At 38.7% G+C, this 18,311-nt stretch overlaps 1 protein-coding gene across 3 annotated transcripts in view; it reads right to left on the reverse strand.

Moving 5' to 3' along the window:
* Positions 1 to 18,311, reverse strand: part of MARCHF10 (membrane associated ring-CH-type finger 10) — a 180,580-nt gene that overhangs the window by 145,211 nt on the left and 17,058 nt on the right. The gene's annotated exons all lie outside the window — the stretch shown is intronic.

Raw genomic sequence — 18,311 nt, forward strand, 5'->3', positions numbered from 1 at the left:
GAACAAATGCTGGCAAGGATGTGGAGAAAAGGGAATCCTTATCCACGGTTGGTCAGATTGTAAATTGGTACAGCTACTATGGAAAACTGTACGGAGTTTCCTCCAATTAAAAAATATAACTACCATATGATCCAGCAATTCTAGTTCTGAGAAAGTACCTGAAGAAAACAAAAATGCTGTGTCAAAAAGATATCTGCACCCCCATATTCATAGCAGCATTATTTACAATAGCCAAGATGTGGGAACAACTTAAGTGTCCATCAATGGATGAATGGATAAAGAAGATGTGGTGTACACAGACACACACACACACACACGCATGCACACACTAGAATATTCAGCCATAAAAAGAAGGAAATCCTGCCATGTGCAACAACATGGATGGACCTTGAGGGCATTAGGCTAAATGAAATAAGTCAGACAGAGAAAGACAAATACTGTCTTACTGTCACTTATATGTGGTGTCTAAAAGAAAAAACACACTTATAGAAAAAGAGATCAGATTTGTGGTTACCAGAGGTGAGGAGTAGAGGGAGGGGGAATTGGATGAAGGTTGTCAAAGGTACAAACTTCCAGCTATAACGTAAGTAAGTACTAGGAAGGTAATGTACAACATGATGACTATAGTTAACACTGCTGAATGGTATATTTGAAACTTGTAAAGAGTAGATCCTGAGAGTCCTCATCACAAGGAAAAAAAGAACATCTTTTTCTATCTATAAGAGATGATGGAAGTTAACTTATTGTGGTAATCATTTCACAATATGTATAAGTCAAATCATTATGCCATACAGAGTATTTTAATATAGTTGAACTTATACAGTGTTTTTTGTCAATTCTAAATTGATAAAATTGAAAAAAGTCTACTGATTAATGTTCATCAATACTGTACTTTCTAAACCAGAGAAACTGTTCTTGTTTATACTTTTTCCCAAAGCTGATGGACCAGTTAATTTTAACTACCATTTTGGCTAAGATTTCCTAATAAGGAGTGCAGTAAAACTGAAAACAAACAAAAAATACCTATTGAGAATGGAGAATCCAGAATTAGACTACTTTTATAGGGTCAACTAATTTTTTAACGAATATGCCAAAGAAATTCAATGGAAAAAGGAAAGTTTTCAACAACTGATGCTAGAAGTGAATAGCCGTATGAAAAAAAATAAACATTACCCTCTACATTATACACAGAAATAATATGAGATGGATCACAGACCTAAAGCAAAAAGCTAAAAATACAAAGATTCTAGAATAAAGCAAAGGGGAATAGCTTCAAGACCTGAAAGTAGGCAAAAATTTCTTTGGCAGGATACAGAAGAAAATATCTATAAAAGAAAAAAGTGATAAATTGGACTTCATCAAAATCAAAACCTTTGCTCTTCAAACGACACCATTAAGACAATAATTAGGTAAGTCAGACTGAAAAAAATATTTACAAAACATATCTAATAAAGGACTTATATCTAGACTATATAAAGAGCTCTTACCACTCATTAATTAGAAGACAGGCAACCCAATAAAAAGTTAGCAAAGATTGGAAGAGACACCCATCAGGAAAATGCAAATCAAAACCCCAACGAGACACCACTTCACACTCACAAGGATGGTGATGGCTATAATAAAAAAGAGAGATAATAACAAGTGTTGGCAATGATTTGGAGAAATTAGAACCCTCATACACTGCTGGTGGGATGTAAAATGATGCAGCCACTTTGGAATACAATCTTGCAGTCCCTCGACCAGTTGAACATAGAGTTACAATATGATCCATACCATATGATTTCTCTTGGGTGTATACCCAAGAGAAATGAAAATATATGTTCACACAAAAACTTGTACACTAATGTTCATAGACCATTATTTGTAAAACCAAAAAGTGGAAATTCAAATGTCCATCAACTGATGAACGGATAAATAAAATGTGGTATATCCATACAATGGAATATTATTTGGCAATAAAAAAATGAAATACTGAGACATGCTACAATATGGATGAACCTTGAAACATTATTCTAAGTGAAAGAAGCACATCACAAAGGACCACATGTTGTATGATTCAATTTTTACGAAATGTCCAGAATAAGCAAGTCTGTAAGATAGAAAGTATATCAGTGGTTGCCTAGTTCTGGGGGAGATAGACAAATTATTAGGGGACAGTTAAGGAGTGTGGGGTTTCTTTTTAGAGTAATGAAAATGTTCTAAAATTGATTGTGATGATGGATGCACAACACTGAATTTCCTAAAAGCCATTGAATTGTACGCTTTAAATAGGTACATTGTATGGTATATGAATTGTATCTCAATAAAGCTATTTTTAAAAAAGATTTGAATGGACACTTTCCAAAGGAAGATATCCAGAAGGCCAATACACATATATTTTAAAAAGTGTTCAACATCATAATTATCAGAGAAAAACAAATTAAAACCACAGTGAGATACCTTTACGTACCTACTAGGATGGCTAACATTATGAACACTGATGATACAAAATTTTGGCAAGGATTTGCAGCAACTGGAACTCTCATACAGTGTTGATAGAAGTGTAAAACGGTACAACCACTTTGGAAAACAGTTTGTAGTTTCGCACAAATATGAATTTAAACCTATACTATTGGGGCCAGCCCTGTGGCTTAGCAGTTAAGTGCTTGCGCTCCGCTGCTGGCGCCCGGTTTCGATCCGGGGCGCACACTGACGCACCGCTTCTCCGGCCATGCTGAGGCCGCATCCCACATACAGCAACTAGAAGGATGTGCAACTATGACATACAACTATCTATGGGGCTTTGGGGAAAAAAGGAGGAGGATTGGCAATAGATGTTAGCTCAGGGCCAGTCTTCCTTAGCAAAAAGAGGAGGATTGGCATGGATGTTAGCTCAGTGCTGATCTTCCTCACAAAAAATAAAAATAAAAAAATAAACCTGTACTATGATTTTGAGCATTCCAAATCTAGGTATTTACCCAAGAGAAATGAAAATATGTGTCCACAAAAAGCCTTGTACAAGAATATTTATAGCAGCTTTATTCATAGCAGTAAATAATAGGAACCAGCTAAAATATCCATCAGTAGGAGAACAGATTTTTAAAACTTTGGTATATTCATGCAATGGAAGAACACTCAGCAATAAAATGGAACAAACTACTGTTATATGCAAAAACATGGATGAATGTTTGAGACATTATGCTGGGCACAATAAGCCTGACACAAAAGAGTACATACTGTATGGTTCCATTTGTATGAAACTCTAGCCCAGGCACAAATAATCTATGGTGAAAAAGTCGGAAAGTAGTAGCCTGAAAGGAGGTAGGATAAACTGGGAAGAGACATAATGGAACTTCCAAGGTCATGGATATGTTCTATGTCTTACAGATGTATGCATTTGTCAAATTCATTACATTGTAATTTAAGATTTGTACATTTCACTGTATGTAAATTTTACCTTATAACAGAAATGTAAACAATGTTGAACTCTAGTAGGTTTGCTTTTCACAGTGGTACAGGTTAGCAATTCTGAAACTTTTTGCTGTGTCTTGCAAATGAGTAAATATATTCAGGAAAATGGGATCCAGGCTTCTCATTATAGAGAACAGAGTTAATATGGAAAGGATGTAAAAACAAAAACAAAAAACCTCATAGATACAGAGAGCAGATTGGTGGTTACCAGAGGTGGGGAGTGGGGGGGCAGTAGGCAAAATGGGTGAAGGGGGTTGAAAGGTACAAACTTCCAGTTATAGGATAAATAAGTCCTGGGGATGTAATGTACAGTATGGTGACTATAGTTAGAAAAACTGTATTGTATATTTGAAAGTTGCTAAGGAGTAGATCTTAAAAGTTCTTATCACAAAAAAAAAAAAAAAAAAGAAAACTTGTAACTGTGTGGTGATGGATGTTAACGAAATTCATTGTGGTAATAATTTCTCAATATATTCATATATCAAATCATTATATTGTACACTTAAAACTAATACAATGTTATATGTCAATTATATCTCAAAGAAGAAAAGGATGTATCCTGTGGTATTGGTTTGGAATTTGGAATTGGAGATATCAATATGAACTCATGATTTCATGTGTGTGCATCTGCTTTCTGTGAGAGCCCAGAAACAATATCACACTAGTAGCAATGGGTATATTAAGAGCTAAGATCTTGGTTTCAAAATATTGTTTTCCACTGAAAGGAACCATTGGAGAAAAGACTAATTCCAAGCTGAAATAGGGAAAGTACAAGTCGAGCCTAGAAGATCTCGTTGCACCAGAGAGTGCTTGAATGAGCTCCTACTGGCCAAATCGGGGACAATTTGAGCATCATAATAAAGAATGGTAGTGATAGTTTATAACCTATTCAATAAAATAGGAATCTATGAGTCCATACAGATGCAAATAAATGAAAAAATGTGGGAGAAGAGAAGCTGCTCTTTATAGTAGTAAGGCAACTGATGACTACAGAAGAAATGATGGAGTTAGGTAGTCATCAACAGATGCCAAAACCAGTTGGTAAGTTTTTTGAGGGGAACAGAATATTTACATAGTCTCAAAGTATTTCCCAATAAATTACTAATTACAAAGGGAAAAATACTAACTTTACAGTGAAGAAATGGGGCAGACACCATCTAACCAAGTGATCAAATTTAACATCACCAACATGGGGACAAACCTTCATCTTGTGGAATGATGTTTCCAACTTACTCTCAAGTTGCTCAGAAGATGTGCACATGCATTGTGTGCATGCACACACACATATATATATATATAGAGAGAGAGAGAGAATGATAAAGCAAATGGGGCAAAATGTAATTGGCAAAAAGAGGAGTATAAATGAGTTCCTCACACTCTTTTTGCAACTTTTTTGTAAGTTTGAAATTTTATCAAAATAAAAAATTACCAAAAAATGTTGGGAAAGATGCTGAGAGACAATTCTCCATGGGTCTCCTATGTTTCTCCCTGTCTTGTGAGTAGAGGCACAATAGCTTTTGATAGCTTTGGTCCCAGACTATCTTTTCAAGGATATTTGTCCCAGACTATCTTTTCAAGGATATTTGTACAGTTAAAGAGCCTTAGAATATAGAGATTATATCCCCTTCTGGAACAAAGGACAGGTTTGTTTACTGTCAAGTATAATAATATGTCTTCCTCCAGGGCAAAGTTTGGGTAGGTTTGCTTGTACTCCATCATAAAAATTCAGAGTCCCTAAACTCAAGGTTTCTCAGCTTTGAGGCAAATCTACTGTGTGCACAGCACCCACCAGGATACCTCTGTGTCACTCTTTGAGACTTTGGGGGCAAGAGGAACCAATGGAATCATGAAGCTCACACTGCTTGATGTGCTGTGAGTAATAAAGTCTTTTCTCTCTGACCCAGAAGTCTTATGTCTTCTGCCAGCATCCACAAAACTATGATAGGCTAACTTCTTTTTTATTTTTATTTTTTTATTTTTTGGTGAGGAAGATTAGCCCTGAGCTAACATCAGTTGCCAATCCTCTTTTTGTTGAGGAAGATTGGCCCTGGGCTAACATCTGTGCCCATGTGATAGGCTAAATTTTTAATTTGCAAGTAGGAGGAAATCTCAGACCCTTCCCAGTTCTTGGCAAAAGGAAATGTAAAAACAAGCACTGTCAACCAGTTAGATAAATGTTGACATGTGTTGTTTTATATTAGCAGACACCTAATGGAAGGCTTGGGAGCTATATATATTTGGGGAAAGTGTGGCTAGAGAGGAATCTAGAAGTAGAGAGAACTGATATCAAAGAATGGGGTGGGGGCCAGCCCGGTGGCATAGCGGTTAAGTGCCCGAGTTCGGCTTTGGCGGCCTGGGGTTTGCCAGTTCGGATCCTGGGCACGGACCTACTCAGTGCTCATCAAGCCATGCTGAGGCAGCGTCCCATATAGAAGAGCTACAACTCTACAACTATGATATACAACTATGTACTAGGGCTTTAGGGAGAAAAAAGAAAAAAGAGGAAGATTGGCAACAGATGTTAGCGCAGGGCCAGTCTCCCTCAAAAAAAAAAAAAAGGTTAAAGAACAGGAAAGGAGGAGGGAACAAAGGGGCAGAACAGTTAGGGGAGCAATGATTAAGATCAGAATTCTGAGATTTACATAATAGAAGCAGTACACTGCATCAACAACATCAGTGGAAAATTCGTTTTGGGGGGAGTTTGGGGGATTGTTTAGTTCTCATCACCTATCTACACATAAAATAGATACCCAAGAGAAATTCTTCATTTGGGTTTTTAAGCTAATTGGGGCCAGATAATGTGACTTATGTTTCTTTATTTTGCCCCTAGTAGCATATAACTCAGTGATTAGCCCAATAAATGCCTTTTTTTTTTTTGTGAAGAAGATTGGCCCTGAGCTAACATCCGTTGCCAATCCTCCTCTTTTTGCGGAGGAAGACTGGCCCTGGGCTAACATCTGTGCCCATCTTCTTCTACTTTATATGGGACACTGCCACAGCATGGTTTGACAAGTGGTGTGTCGGTGTGTGCCCAGGATCCAAACCTGAGAACCCCGGGCTGCCGAACAGGAATGCGCACACTTAACTGCTGCGCCACCAGGCCGGCCCCCAATAAGTGCTTCTTAGTTGATTGATTCTATATGAAATAGCCCTATTTTTTGTGCTGGCAGTAGGAATAGAAAGAAAAGTTTTCACGAATCCCCCACATACTATTTTCCTAACAACAACAACAAAAAAGCTTTTTAGTCCTCATTATAAAAGAAAGAAATGTTTGTTGTTATAAACATAGAAAACCACAAAGAAAAAAATTTGGATCACCCTCATTCCACTATCCAGAGGAAAAAAATCACTCAATATTTTAGCTTATTTTCACTTTGTACAAAATTGAAATTCTATTGTATATAATTTTGTATTCTACTATTTTTTTATTTTAATTAATTAATTTATTTTTTTGAGGAAGATCAGCCCTGAGCTAACATCCGTGCTAATCCTCCTCTTTTTGCTGAGGAAGACCCGCTCTGAGCTAACATCTATTGCCAATCCTCCTCCTTTTTTTTTTTTTGCCCCAAAGCCCCAGTAGATAGTTGTATGTCATAGTTGCACATCCTTCTAGTTGCTGTATGTGGGACGCGGCCTCAGCATGGCCGGAGAAGCAGTGCGTCAGTGTGCGCCCGGGATCCAAACCCCGGGGCCGCCAGTAGCGGAGCGCGTGCACTTAACCGCTAAGCCATGGGGTCGGCCCGTGTATTCTACTCTTTAAAGCTAACATTATATTGAAATATTTTACATCATTAACTTTTCTTTGAAAGCATGACTTTAATGACTGCATAAAATCATCTAATGAATCTACCATTATATATTTAATTATTTTTCTGGCTTTGGTAACTTATATTATTTCTAATTTTTTGCTTTTATGTGATAAACTCTGATTATTTGTTTAGGATTAATTTCCATGGGTGGGATTACTGGATGAAGTCATTGTCAACAAGCTTTCTAGAAAAGTTCTGTCACTTTGGCATTTCATATAGAAACATACTGATATCCATGTATTGTCTGTTAAAATCTTAACTAAATTTAAGTTAAAAACATGTGTTTTGGGCCGGCCCCGTGGCTTAGCGGCTAAGTGTGCGAGCTCCAATACTGGCGGCCCGGGTTCGGATCCCGGGCGTGCACTGACGCACCGCTTCTCCGGCCATGCTGAGGCCGCGTCCCACATACAGCAACTAGAAGGATGTGCAGCTATGACATACAACTATCTACTGAGGCTTTGGGGAAAACAAAGGAGGAGGATTGACAATAGATGTTAGCTCAGAGCCAGTCTTCCTCAGCAAAAAGAGGAGGATTAGCACGGATGTTAGCTCAGGGCTGATCTTCCTCATTAAAAAAAAAAAAAAAATGTGTTTTAATTTGTGATTATCAATTATTAATGAGGTTTATATTTTAAAATATGATTATTAATCAAAACAATAGGGTATTGGCATAAAAACAGACACATAGATCAATGGAACAGAATAGAGAGCCCAGAAATAAACCCGTGGATATATGGTCAATTAATTTACAACAAGGAGCCAAGAATATACAGTGAGATAAGAACAATATCTTCAACAAATGGTGTTGGGAAAACTGGACAGCCACATACAAAAGAATGAAACTGGACCACTATCTTACACTATACACAAAAACTCAAAATGGATTAAAGACAAACTTGAGACCTGAAACCATAAAACTCTTAGAAGAAAACATAGGCAGTAAGCTCCTTGACATTGGTCTTAGTGATGATTTTTTGAATTTGACACTAAAAGCAAAGGCAAGAAAAGCAAAAATCGACAAGTGGGACTACATCTACATCAATCTAAAAAGCTTCTGCACAGCAAAGGAAACCACCAACAAAATGAAAAGTCAACCTACCGAATGAGAGAAAATATTATATATCTGGTCATATATATGATAAGGGGTTAATATTCAAGATATAAAAAGAACTCACAACTCAATAGCAAAAACAAAAACTACTTGGTTAAAAAATGGGCAGAAAATCTGAAAAGACTTTTTTCCAAAGAAGACATACAGATGGTCAATGGGTATGTGAAAAGATGCTCAGCATCACTAGCCATCAGCGAAATGCACATCAAAATCACAATGAGATATCACCTCACACCTGTCAGAATAGTTATTATCAAAAAGACAATAAATTAGTGTTGGCAAGGATGTGAAGAAAAGGGAACCCTTGTGCACTGTTGGTGGGAACGTAAATTGGTGCAGCCACTATGGAAAACAGTAAGGAAGTTCCTCAAAAAATAAAAAATAGAATTACCATATGATCCAGCAATTCCACTTCTGGCTGTGTATCCAAAGGAAACAAAAACACTAACTCGAAAAGGTATATGCACCCCCATGTTCATTGCAGCATTATTTACTAGCCAAGATATGGAAGAAACCTGTGTCCATCGATGGATGAATGGGTAAAGAAAATGTGGTGTGTATATATATACACACATACTTACAATGGAATATTATTCAGCTATAAAAAAGAAGAAAAGTTGCCATTTGTGACAACATGGATGGACCTTGAGGGCATTATGCTAAGTAAAATAAGTCAGATGGAAAAAGACAAATACTGCATGATCTCACTTATATGTGGAATCTAAAAGAAAAAAAACCCCCAAAACTCATAGATAGGAATAACAGATTGGTGGTTGCCAGAGGCAGAGCCTTGGGGGTGGCGGAAACGGGTAAACGGAGTCAAAAGTACAAACTTACAGTTATAAGTCAGGGGAATGTAATATACAGCATGGTGACTATAGTTAATAATACTGTATTGCATATTTGAAAATTGTTAAGAGAACAGATCTTAAAAGTTCTCATCATAAGAAGAAAAACTTTTTGTAACTATGTATGGCAACAGATGTTAACTAGATTTATTGTGGTGATATTTTTGCAATATATACAAATATTGAATTATGTTATACACCTGAAATTAATATAATATTATGTCAATTATATCTCATACATAAACATTTAAATATGACATAGTAAGGAATACAATTCACATTAACGTTTTTTTTTTTTTTTGTGAGGAAGAGCAGCCCTGAGCTAACATCCATGCCAATCCTCCTCTTTTTGCTGAGGAAGACTGGCCCTGAGCTAACATCTATTGCCAATCCTCCTCCTTTTTTTCCCCAAAGCCCCAGTAGATAATTGTATGTCATAGTTGCACATCCTTCTAGTTGCTGTATGTGGGACGTGGCCTCAGCATGGCTGGAGAAGCGGTGTGTCGGTTCACGCCCGGGATCCGAACCCTGGCCGCCAGTAGCGGAGCGCATGCACTTAACTGCTAAGCCACGGGGCGGCCCCTAAGTATTTTTCTTTGAAAAGTAATCTCTAAGGGAGATATGACATCCTTCTCACTAATCTTTGTTATCAAAGCTTACTTTAACTTACTTAAGCTTACTCGAATCTTGTTCTTATTTTTAAAAATTATGATTATTAGGCCGGCCCTGTGGCTGAGTGGTTAAACGTGCGCACTCCGCTACTGGCGGCCCGGGTTCGGATCCAGGGCGTGCACCAACGCACTGCTTCTCCGGCCATGCTGAGGCCGCGTCCCACATACAGCAACTAGAAGGATGTGCAGCTATGACATACAACTATCTACTGGGGCTTTGGGGGAAAAAATAAAAAAAAAAAAAAAAAATTATGATTATTGACATTTGTATTCTTTCACAACTTATCTGTTCCTGTCCTTTGCCCAGTTTTTTTACTGAGACATTAGCGATCATGTCATCAATAGGTAAGAATGTTTTAAATATGAAGGTTGTTAACCTTTTCTCCATCATAATCATTACAAACTGTTCTATGTTAATTTATTATTGCCTTTTTAGTTTTGTTTGTGATTTTTTGATATACAGATGTTTAAATATTTATGTAACCAAATTTATCTTTTCTGTGTTTTTTTCTGTGTTTTTACACCATTTAAAAACCTTCTAGAATGTATGAGGTACGAATTCTGATGGGAAGCTCTAACCATTTTTTTCCCAAAAATTCCAAAATTCATTTCCCTCAGTATGGATTGTTGAATATTCTAGACTTTCCCGTATTAATTTGAGATTCACTTTCAATCATATACTAAATTCTTATATATTCTGGGGAAGTGGTTCTTAGTATTTTTTCTATCTCCACAAAATTCAAACTCACAACATGCAATGATTTACAACTGGAGGTTTGTAATGGGTGGCATACTAGAATTTCCAGGGGAAGGGAGATGTAAAAAGTGGTGACAAAATTAACAGAGATTACATAGTTAAAAAGCAAAATGGGTTTTGAGAGAAAGATGATAGAAATAAACTTGAGAAATACATTAAAATTGCAATCTTTGGGGCTGGCCCAGTGGCATAGTGGTTGGGTTTATGTGCTCTGTCTTGGCGGCCTGGTGTTCACTGGTTCAGATCCTGGGCACGGACCTACATACCACTCATCAAACCATGCTGTGATGGCGTCCCATATACAAAATAGAGGAAGACTGCACAGATGTTAGCTCAGGGACAATCTTCCTCAAGCAAAAAGAGGAAGATTGGCAACAGATGTTAGCTCAGGGCCAATCTTCCTCACCAAAAAAAAAAAAAAAAAGCAATCTTTCTCTTAATAGTCTTCAAGTAATATTCTATGGGGAATACTGGTGGTTTTCCATGACATTGCTCTCAGAAATTAGGGATGTACCCTCCAGATTCCTTAGTTCCTTTTAATATTAGGAATCTTTCTAATTAGGCAGCTGCGAATCACAAATTTTTCTCTACGCTTCTTGATCCTGTTCATATTGTCAACTATTGTCTAAGTTCACAGTTAAATAGAAAACAAAATGTCTGTTTGGGAGAATTAAGGCCCATACTTTTGTTTTGCTTAAAGTCCTCAGACCCAGATGTTGAGAGCAGGCTATAACGGGTCTATACAAAGAAGTAAATAATACCAAACACTATACAGAATCCACAAAACAAAAAGGCTCAAATAATTACTGTTTTTTCTGCCCTCTTATTTTATTAGGAAAGGCAATTAAGTAAATAATTTGATATTAGAATGACATAAGATCAGTATAGATTTAGCCTAACCTACACCTATTTTATTTTTAACTACAGTGGATGTAAAAGTAATAAGATAAAACCAAGCCATGATAGTTGTTGTTTAGAAAAATAAAACTCGAAGTGCCTTTGTGATCACAATAGACGATTGAATTATTTTCATTATGGTTTTACTCTCAAGTAAATTTTACTGTGTTCTCTTTCTTTGAAAATTGGCAACTGTGTGCCATAATGGAATACAGAGGGAGGAGCTCAAGCTTAGGACCTAGATACCTTGGGGTTTAATAATTCTTCAGTGGTTTGAAAATTAAATAACGTTTGTGAAATATACACTGTATATAAAGTACCTAACATAACGTAATGTCTGACATGCAGTAAATGTTGGTTTTCTTCTCCTATCTGGTTTTCTGGGACTGTAAAAAGGAAATTCTTTGATAGCAAACACGGATAGGAACATTTTATTATTAAACTTCAGGCAGGCAAAGGAATGCAAGAAATGTGCCTCTCATTTGTTAGACTGACTGCCCAGATCCCAAACTAGAACTTCCAAAAGGTGAACCTGATTTTGTAACATTTTTAATCCAATTTTCTATGTACTTCATGAGAATTATTTTCCTGTTGTTTATACCTTTATTGTCAAACTGTCAAAATAGAAACTTCCTACTTGTTATATTTATACAAGCATATAAAGAGCTTTTTATTAAATTTATTTTTGGTTGAATTAGATGGAATCTTTTAGAGGAAATAAATAATTCTTATAACAGTGAGGAAGTTGACCTTATGGGCACCTTCCTGAGAATAATGTTTCATTAATGCTGGATCAGCTTTTGGGAGCTGCAAGACAATTTAAAGTCGGGAGACTCCAAGCAGTATCTCTCACATTCATACTCCATCAGGCTTTCTGCCTGGGTCCTAACTCACCTCGACAGTGAGTTCATTCTTTGTCTCTGTTATACAGACCAGTACATTTGAGACAAAACCAATAAGGCAGGAGCCAGGAGCTGTCTCCAATCTAAGCATCCCACATAGGTCAAGCCTTTAAAGATGGAAATGAAAACGAAGCTGTCCACTATGGTCCATTGTGAAGGAGGTCATTTAGCACTCATCTCACAAATGGAGAATAAAAAATGGGAGGAGTAGAGTGAGATGGGGGAGGGGGATGCTGATGTGCAGAAATTACCAGGCAAGAGGTTAGGTCCTTGGTTTCTCAGCCCACAAATCCTGGCTATGATTAGATTTGAGTACACAAATTTTCCAAAGATTGCTGGAGAAGAAGTCACCTGCTGGCTGTGTTCTGCTGGTTGGATTTGGAAGGAATAGGCTTTACCCAAGACCTCATTTTTTACGGCAGTTACATGTGCCAGCACCAGATGAAACTGATGGTAACCAATTGTCTATGGGCTTTTGTTAGCGCTCTTTTCTGCTGTGCTGGGCTGCACAATTACAGGAGCCCTTGAGAATGCTTATTGTCAATGGGAGTAATTTCACATCCCATCCATTTAGTGAAAAGATGTGAAAATTAATCTTGGTTCTGCGGTAAGACTGGAACCAGAGCGCAGGTTACAAATGCCTTGGAAATAAATATGTGCCCATCATTGTTTTCCTTAGGTGTTGCTGTAGCCCATTATCCAGGGAAATGAACTCCAGTCCCGCTGTCTTTCTGTAGAAGTTCAGATGTGTTCCCAACCTCCTGAAGTAGACTGTCAGTTTCATTTATTGTTAAATTTTTGTAGTGGTTGTCAAGTAAGGGGTTGGCAGCCCCCATTCTCTGTTTTATCCACAGACAGGGGACAGTGTAACTTGACACTTACTGCCAAGGAGGAACTTGTCCTTCCAATTCAGCTTATCGTCTTTTTTTTTTTTTATGGGCTTTTTTTTGTTTATGGTTTCAAAAGTCTCTTTAAAAAGGCAGCAAAATTAGCCTGAAATAGTATTTCTCGATTGCTTTAACAATAGCAATAAGGCCAAAGCTTCTAGTCTTGTCAGTCTTAATAGAAATGGTTTCTTTACAACTTGTCTTTATCTTGCCAGAATAAGCAAGAAACTTAAAAATGTGTTTTTGTTATGGCTAAAGACCATGGTTTAGCTGATATCTCCTCCAAGGAAAGAACAATCTGCAAACTAGTTTATTATGTCTCTCTTTATCTTTCTGCTCCTAAGGCAAAAAGTAGGTTTGTTTGTTTGTTTGTTTGTGTTTTATAGAGGACTTCTGCTTCAATTAGCCCATTTACCATATCAACAAGAATTTGTATTGCCATAAGTCCTGCATTTCATTGCAATGAATCAGACTTTTAAAATGAGTTCTTTTACCAAGAGTTGTAATCAAGATGAAAATCTTTATCTTAAAAATTAACCTTGCAAACAGAAGGCTAAATAAAAGCATAATACAAAGTATTTTCTAAGTCTTTTTCCCTTGCAGGTGACATTAGCCTGACTTTGATCTACAGACATGATATCATCTACAGGGTGTGCCCAGTGCCACACTACTGCATTCTTTTGACCAAAACAGTGGTTTTGTGCAGCCTTACAGATAAAGGCTGAATAGAGTTGGCCTGCGTCTTCACAGACAAACAGGTCAGAGCAGATTTGAATTACACAACTCCTGCAGACGGAGCCTCTTCCCCGTGGCCAGCTGGAGAGCTTACATTTGTCAATTACTTCCTTCAGGGCCTGGCTCAAGATTCATTTCCTCCAAGACTCCCCCTGTCAAGAACTCACCTCACGCAGCCATTCCCTCTACCACATCTGCTTATTACTCATCTATTACTCTTTGTTCTGCTCTGCCACGCACTCAGTTATGTTTTACCTCGTGATCATTCTCTAAACTTTTACTTTATCCTTCAGCTAAATTAAAATTGCCTTGAAGGTAGGGCCTGTCTACTACTTCTTTTGTGTGCTCCTGTGGCACTTAAGTATAGTGCTACACATACAATAGTTTCTTAATAAAAGAGGAATGTTTTGTGGTTGTTGCGTCGGGATTGGGATCCTGCCTTTGCCTTCTGTTCCTGAAAACCAGACTCACTGCTTCAACATCATGGGATTTTTCCGGTCTGCTCTTGCCATGGCACGCTACCCTGGCATATGCCTCTCTGCTCTGACCCCAGAAATCTGTCACAAGTTTCTCTCTTAACATCTCATGGATTTGATTTTTCAAAGGTTAGATTGTCTACAATCAGGAAGGTAGGGGTGGGGAGGCAGGGAAGAGTGATGTCCGTGCACAGAGTGATATTAAGTGGATAGCAGAGGATCCAAGAAGGCATGGGAGCAAACCTGTAAGTGCTAGAGGGAACGGGAACGAGTAGCTGGGGCTATGACACAGCAAAGAGCTTAAACTCTTCACAGGTTGTTCAGGTGGGGGAGGGGCTGGGGAAGTTTAGAGTAATCGTTTTCAGAATCAATGCAGATTTGAAGAAGTCAGAGGTGCAGTTAAAGCATCTCTGAAATAAAGATATAAGGCCTCACACATTCCTAGGGGATACATGACAATGTGCTGGGAAGCATGAAGCCACAGGATAAACAAGGCACTTTTTCTGGAATGTCTATTTTACTAAATAGTTTAGGAATCTTTCAATTGCAAATGCACTAGCTTAAGCAAACACACCTCTTATTTTTTGGAGGGGCTCATTTGACTGGGAAGCTCATGAAGCTTCAGGTACGGCTGGATACAGGCACTCCAATGATGTTGTCAGAACTCTAGTTCTCTTTTCATCTTTCTGCTCTGCTTGGCCTCATTATGTGTGCAGGCTTTCTCCAAGTTGCAGTTAAGATGATTGCTGGCAACTCGAGATCCTTATTTACCTTACTTAGCCACCCACAAGAAGAAAATGAACTTCTTTCTCCTCGTACCTATACACCTATTTAAAAAAGACACTGCAGTTGGGCCTTGCTTGAGATATGTGTCACTAGGGTGCCATGATTGGCCTATCCTGTGTCAGCAGCCCAGCCCTGTGACCCGGGATCAGAACCATTATGAATGGTAGCCCCATGGAAATGATGCAGTGGGAAGACTGTGATTTCCTCCAAGGAAAGGATGCTGGCAGACAAAAACTTCATGTCCGTAACAGTCGATGTTAAATAATTTAAAACATTTTTAGGGGCTGGCCCGGTGGCACAAGTGGTTAAGCGCGCGTGCTGTGCTGCGCTGTGGTGGCCCGGGGTTTGCTGGTTCAGATCCCGGGCGCACACCGATGCACCGCTTGTCAAGCCATGCTGTGGCGGTGTCCCCATGTAAAGTGGAGGAAGATGGGCATGGAAGTTAGCCCAGGGCCAGTCTTCCTCAGCAAAAAGAGGAGGATTGGCAGATGTTAGCTCAGGGCCAATCTTCCTCACCAAAAAAAAAAAAAAACATTTTTATATTCAAATAAACCCACTTTGGGCTACCAGCAGGGTTGGGGCACACGGTTTACTTTTCTCTGCTGATCTTGGAACTTTGATGAAAAAAATTGAGGAGCACTGATCAACATACACGGCTTTTTGAACCCACAGTTACTATGTATTAGGTGTGACTGTACTTATCACACTGGATGGTTGTTTTTAAAAGGAAATCTGACACCGTGTTTTTGGATGTTGTAAAATTGCAGGGCCTGTGTTTCCAATTTCATGGACAGCATCAATCTCCTTGCTCCTTGGGCCAGACAGACCTGAACTGTCAGATTTGTGGGCAGCTGCAATAAGAGCCAGTCATGGGTGTTGTCACCCATCTTCACCCCAGGGGAATGGACACTCTAGAATGTGATATCAGGATATAAGAAAGGACCGGAGAAGTCACAGGAAATTGTGCAGGCAGAGGAGCACGTTGCTTTGGTCAGGACACATGGTATCCCACTACTCCAATCCTACCTGCACATGCTTGACCCTAGCACCCAACCTACCATGGTTTCATGCCCTCCAAATTGAGGTAAAACCAGAACAAAGGAGCAGCAGAGGCTGTCAATGCCCCACCCATATCGTTTTGCCTTACCACTTCTGAGGCAGGACTACCAGACTTACAATCACCAGCGTCTACATTTCCTTGTCTGAGGGTGCTCTCTGGCCACTGCTAGTGTGGCTGGCTGGAAGTGCCTAGATATTATTCCTGCTGTGGCAGCCCTTAGCCGGTGACTGACTGGCAGAAGCTGAAGAAATATCCCAGGTCCCCATCCTTTGGATGGGATTACTCTGAGACATGTTCTCCATTGGTTCTCAGACTTGCCCAGTGGGATTAAGCTCCAGTTGCTCACAGTAGCTGGCTTGGTAACACATCCTTTATTGTTTGTTTTTCTTTCTTTGTATCACCCGCTCCCACACTTACACCGTTTAAATAAACTACTTGCACTTGAATCTTTATCTTAGCGTCAACTTGTGGAGGAACCTAAGCCAAGACAGAGTTTTCAGATAAAGTCTCAGGATCTTTCCTTAGACTAGGGAAGGCTGTCTGTGGTTTTGGGTAGGAATGGTGGGCCTATTATGCAAATATCCACTAATGTCTTTGTAGATTCATTTGGTTATTAACCCTTATATCAGCACTATTCTGAGGTTATAGAACTACCTAGGGAGCCAATATGATCCCATAACACCTCTACTGGTTAGTTATTATTGCATAACAATAGTGATATAGCATAATAATAATAATTCCTTATTATTACAGTTCATGCATCTAGGCATTAGTTGGGGTTGGCTAATCTAGATGGAGCTCGCTCATGCATGGGCAGTCAGCTGGGGCTCTCTTGTAGACTAAGCTTAGCAGGGCAACTCTGCCCCATGTCTTTCCTCCCTTCCTGGGACCAACCAACTAGCCTGGGAACATTCTTCTCTTGGCAATGGCAGAGTGGCAGGTCCAATTGAGCAAGTGCTTTTTTGAGCCTCTATTTGCATCATATGTGTGAATGTTCCTTTGGACCAAGTAAATCAGATGGCCAAACTCAGAGTCAAAGGGTAGGAAAATATACTCTTCCCCTTGTGGGGAGGATCTGCAGGCCTTTCTCATACCCTGATGTCATATGGCAAGGGGCATGGAGAGAGAGAGGGATGAGGAATTGAGGCCTAATCCACTCAACACCTAAACATTCATCCTCGTTAAGTCTCCACCTTTCTACTTGTCTGTCCCCTGGGAGAGTTCTGCAGGAAACACTTGGCTGTCATCAACTTTTGGAAATTACATTCTGACTTGACTCTTTTTCTTAGGAAGGACTTTTATATTTTTTTCTCTTATCCAATAAACAATCTGTTTTTATAATTTAAAATGGATTCAATTAAGGTGCCTATCTGAACTTGTCTTAGTACCGAACTAATGAGTTTGAAGTGAAATGTATATTTCAATAGCTGAAGCATGAAGGGAATAACCAATTAGCCACCAGGAGCACTGCTTCAAGACAACACACAAACTTCCAGAAGTGTTTAATTGGAGGATTCCTTTTCATGATGATTCAGATAGCCTTACGTAAACTTGACACAGACCATCCTCAGGCCTTCCCCAGACATGCTGAAATGGCAGTGAAATGGAAATACCTATCATCAGTATTCATGCTAGTCCTTTTTTATATTCTCTGTCCATCAGAGGAGTTAAAAAAAAAAGATTTATGATTCACTGTTTTTTAAGGATGCTGCTTCCTCTGCAGTTTTTCAGGTTGTTTTTGGATAAGATTTTCTCCTTGTTTATACACTGCCCACTGAAATTCTTTTTATATTCCAGGTTTGTATGTTTATAGGCCCATCAGCAAACTTCGTAATAGTAATTTCTGCCCCTCAGTTGTCTTTGGTGCTTTGAAACCGACTTAATATACAAAAGAGAAAGAAAATGTACCTAGATTCAGCCAG

This window comes from Ceratotherium simum, chromosome 16 (assembly GCF_057802395.1).
Source record: "Ceratotherium simum simum isolate JZ-2026a chromosome 16, ASM5780239v1, whole genome shotgun sequence".
Classification (NCBI taxonomy): domain Eukaryota; kingdom Metazoa; phylum Chordata; class Mammalia; order Perissodactyla; family Rhinocerotidae; genus Ceratotherium; species Ceratotherium simum.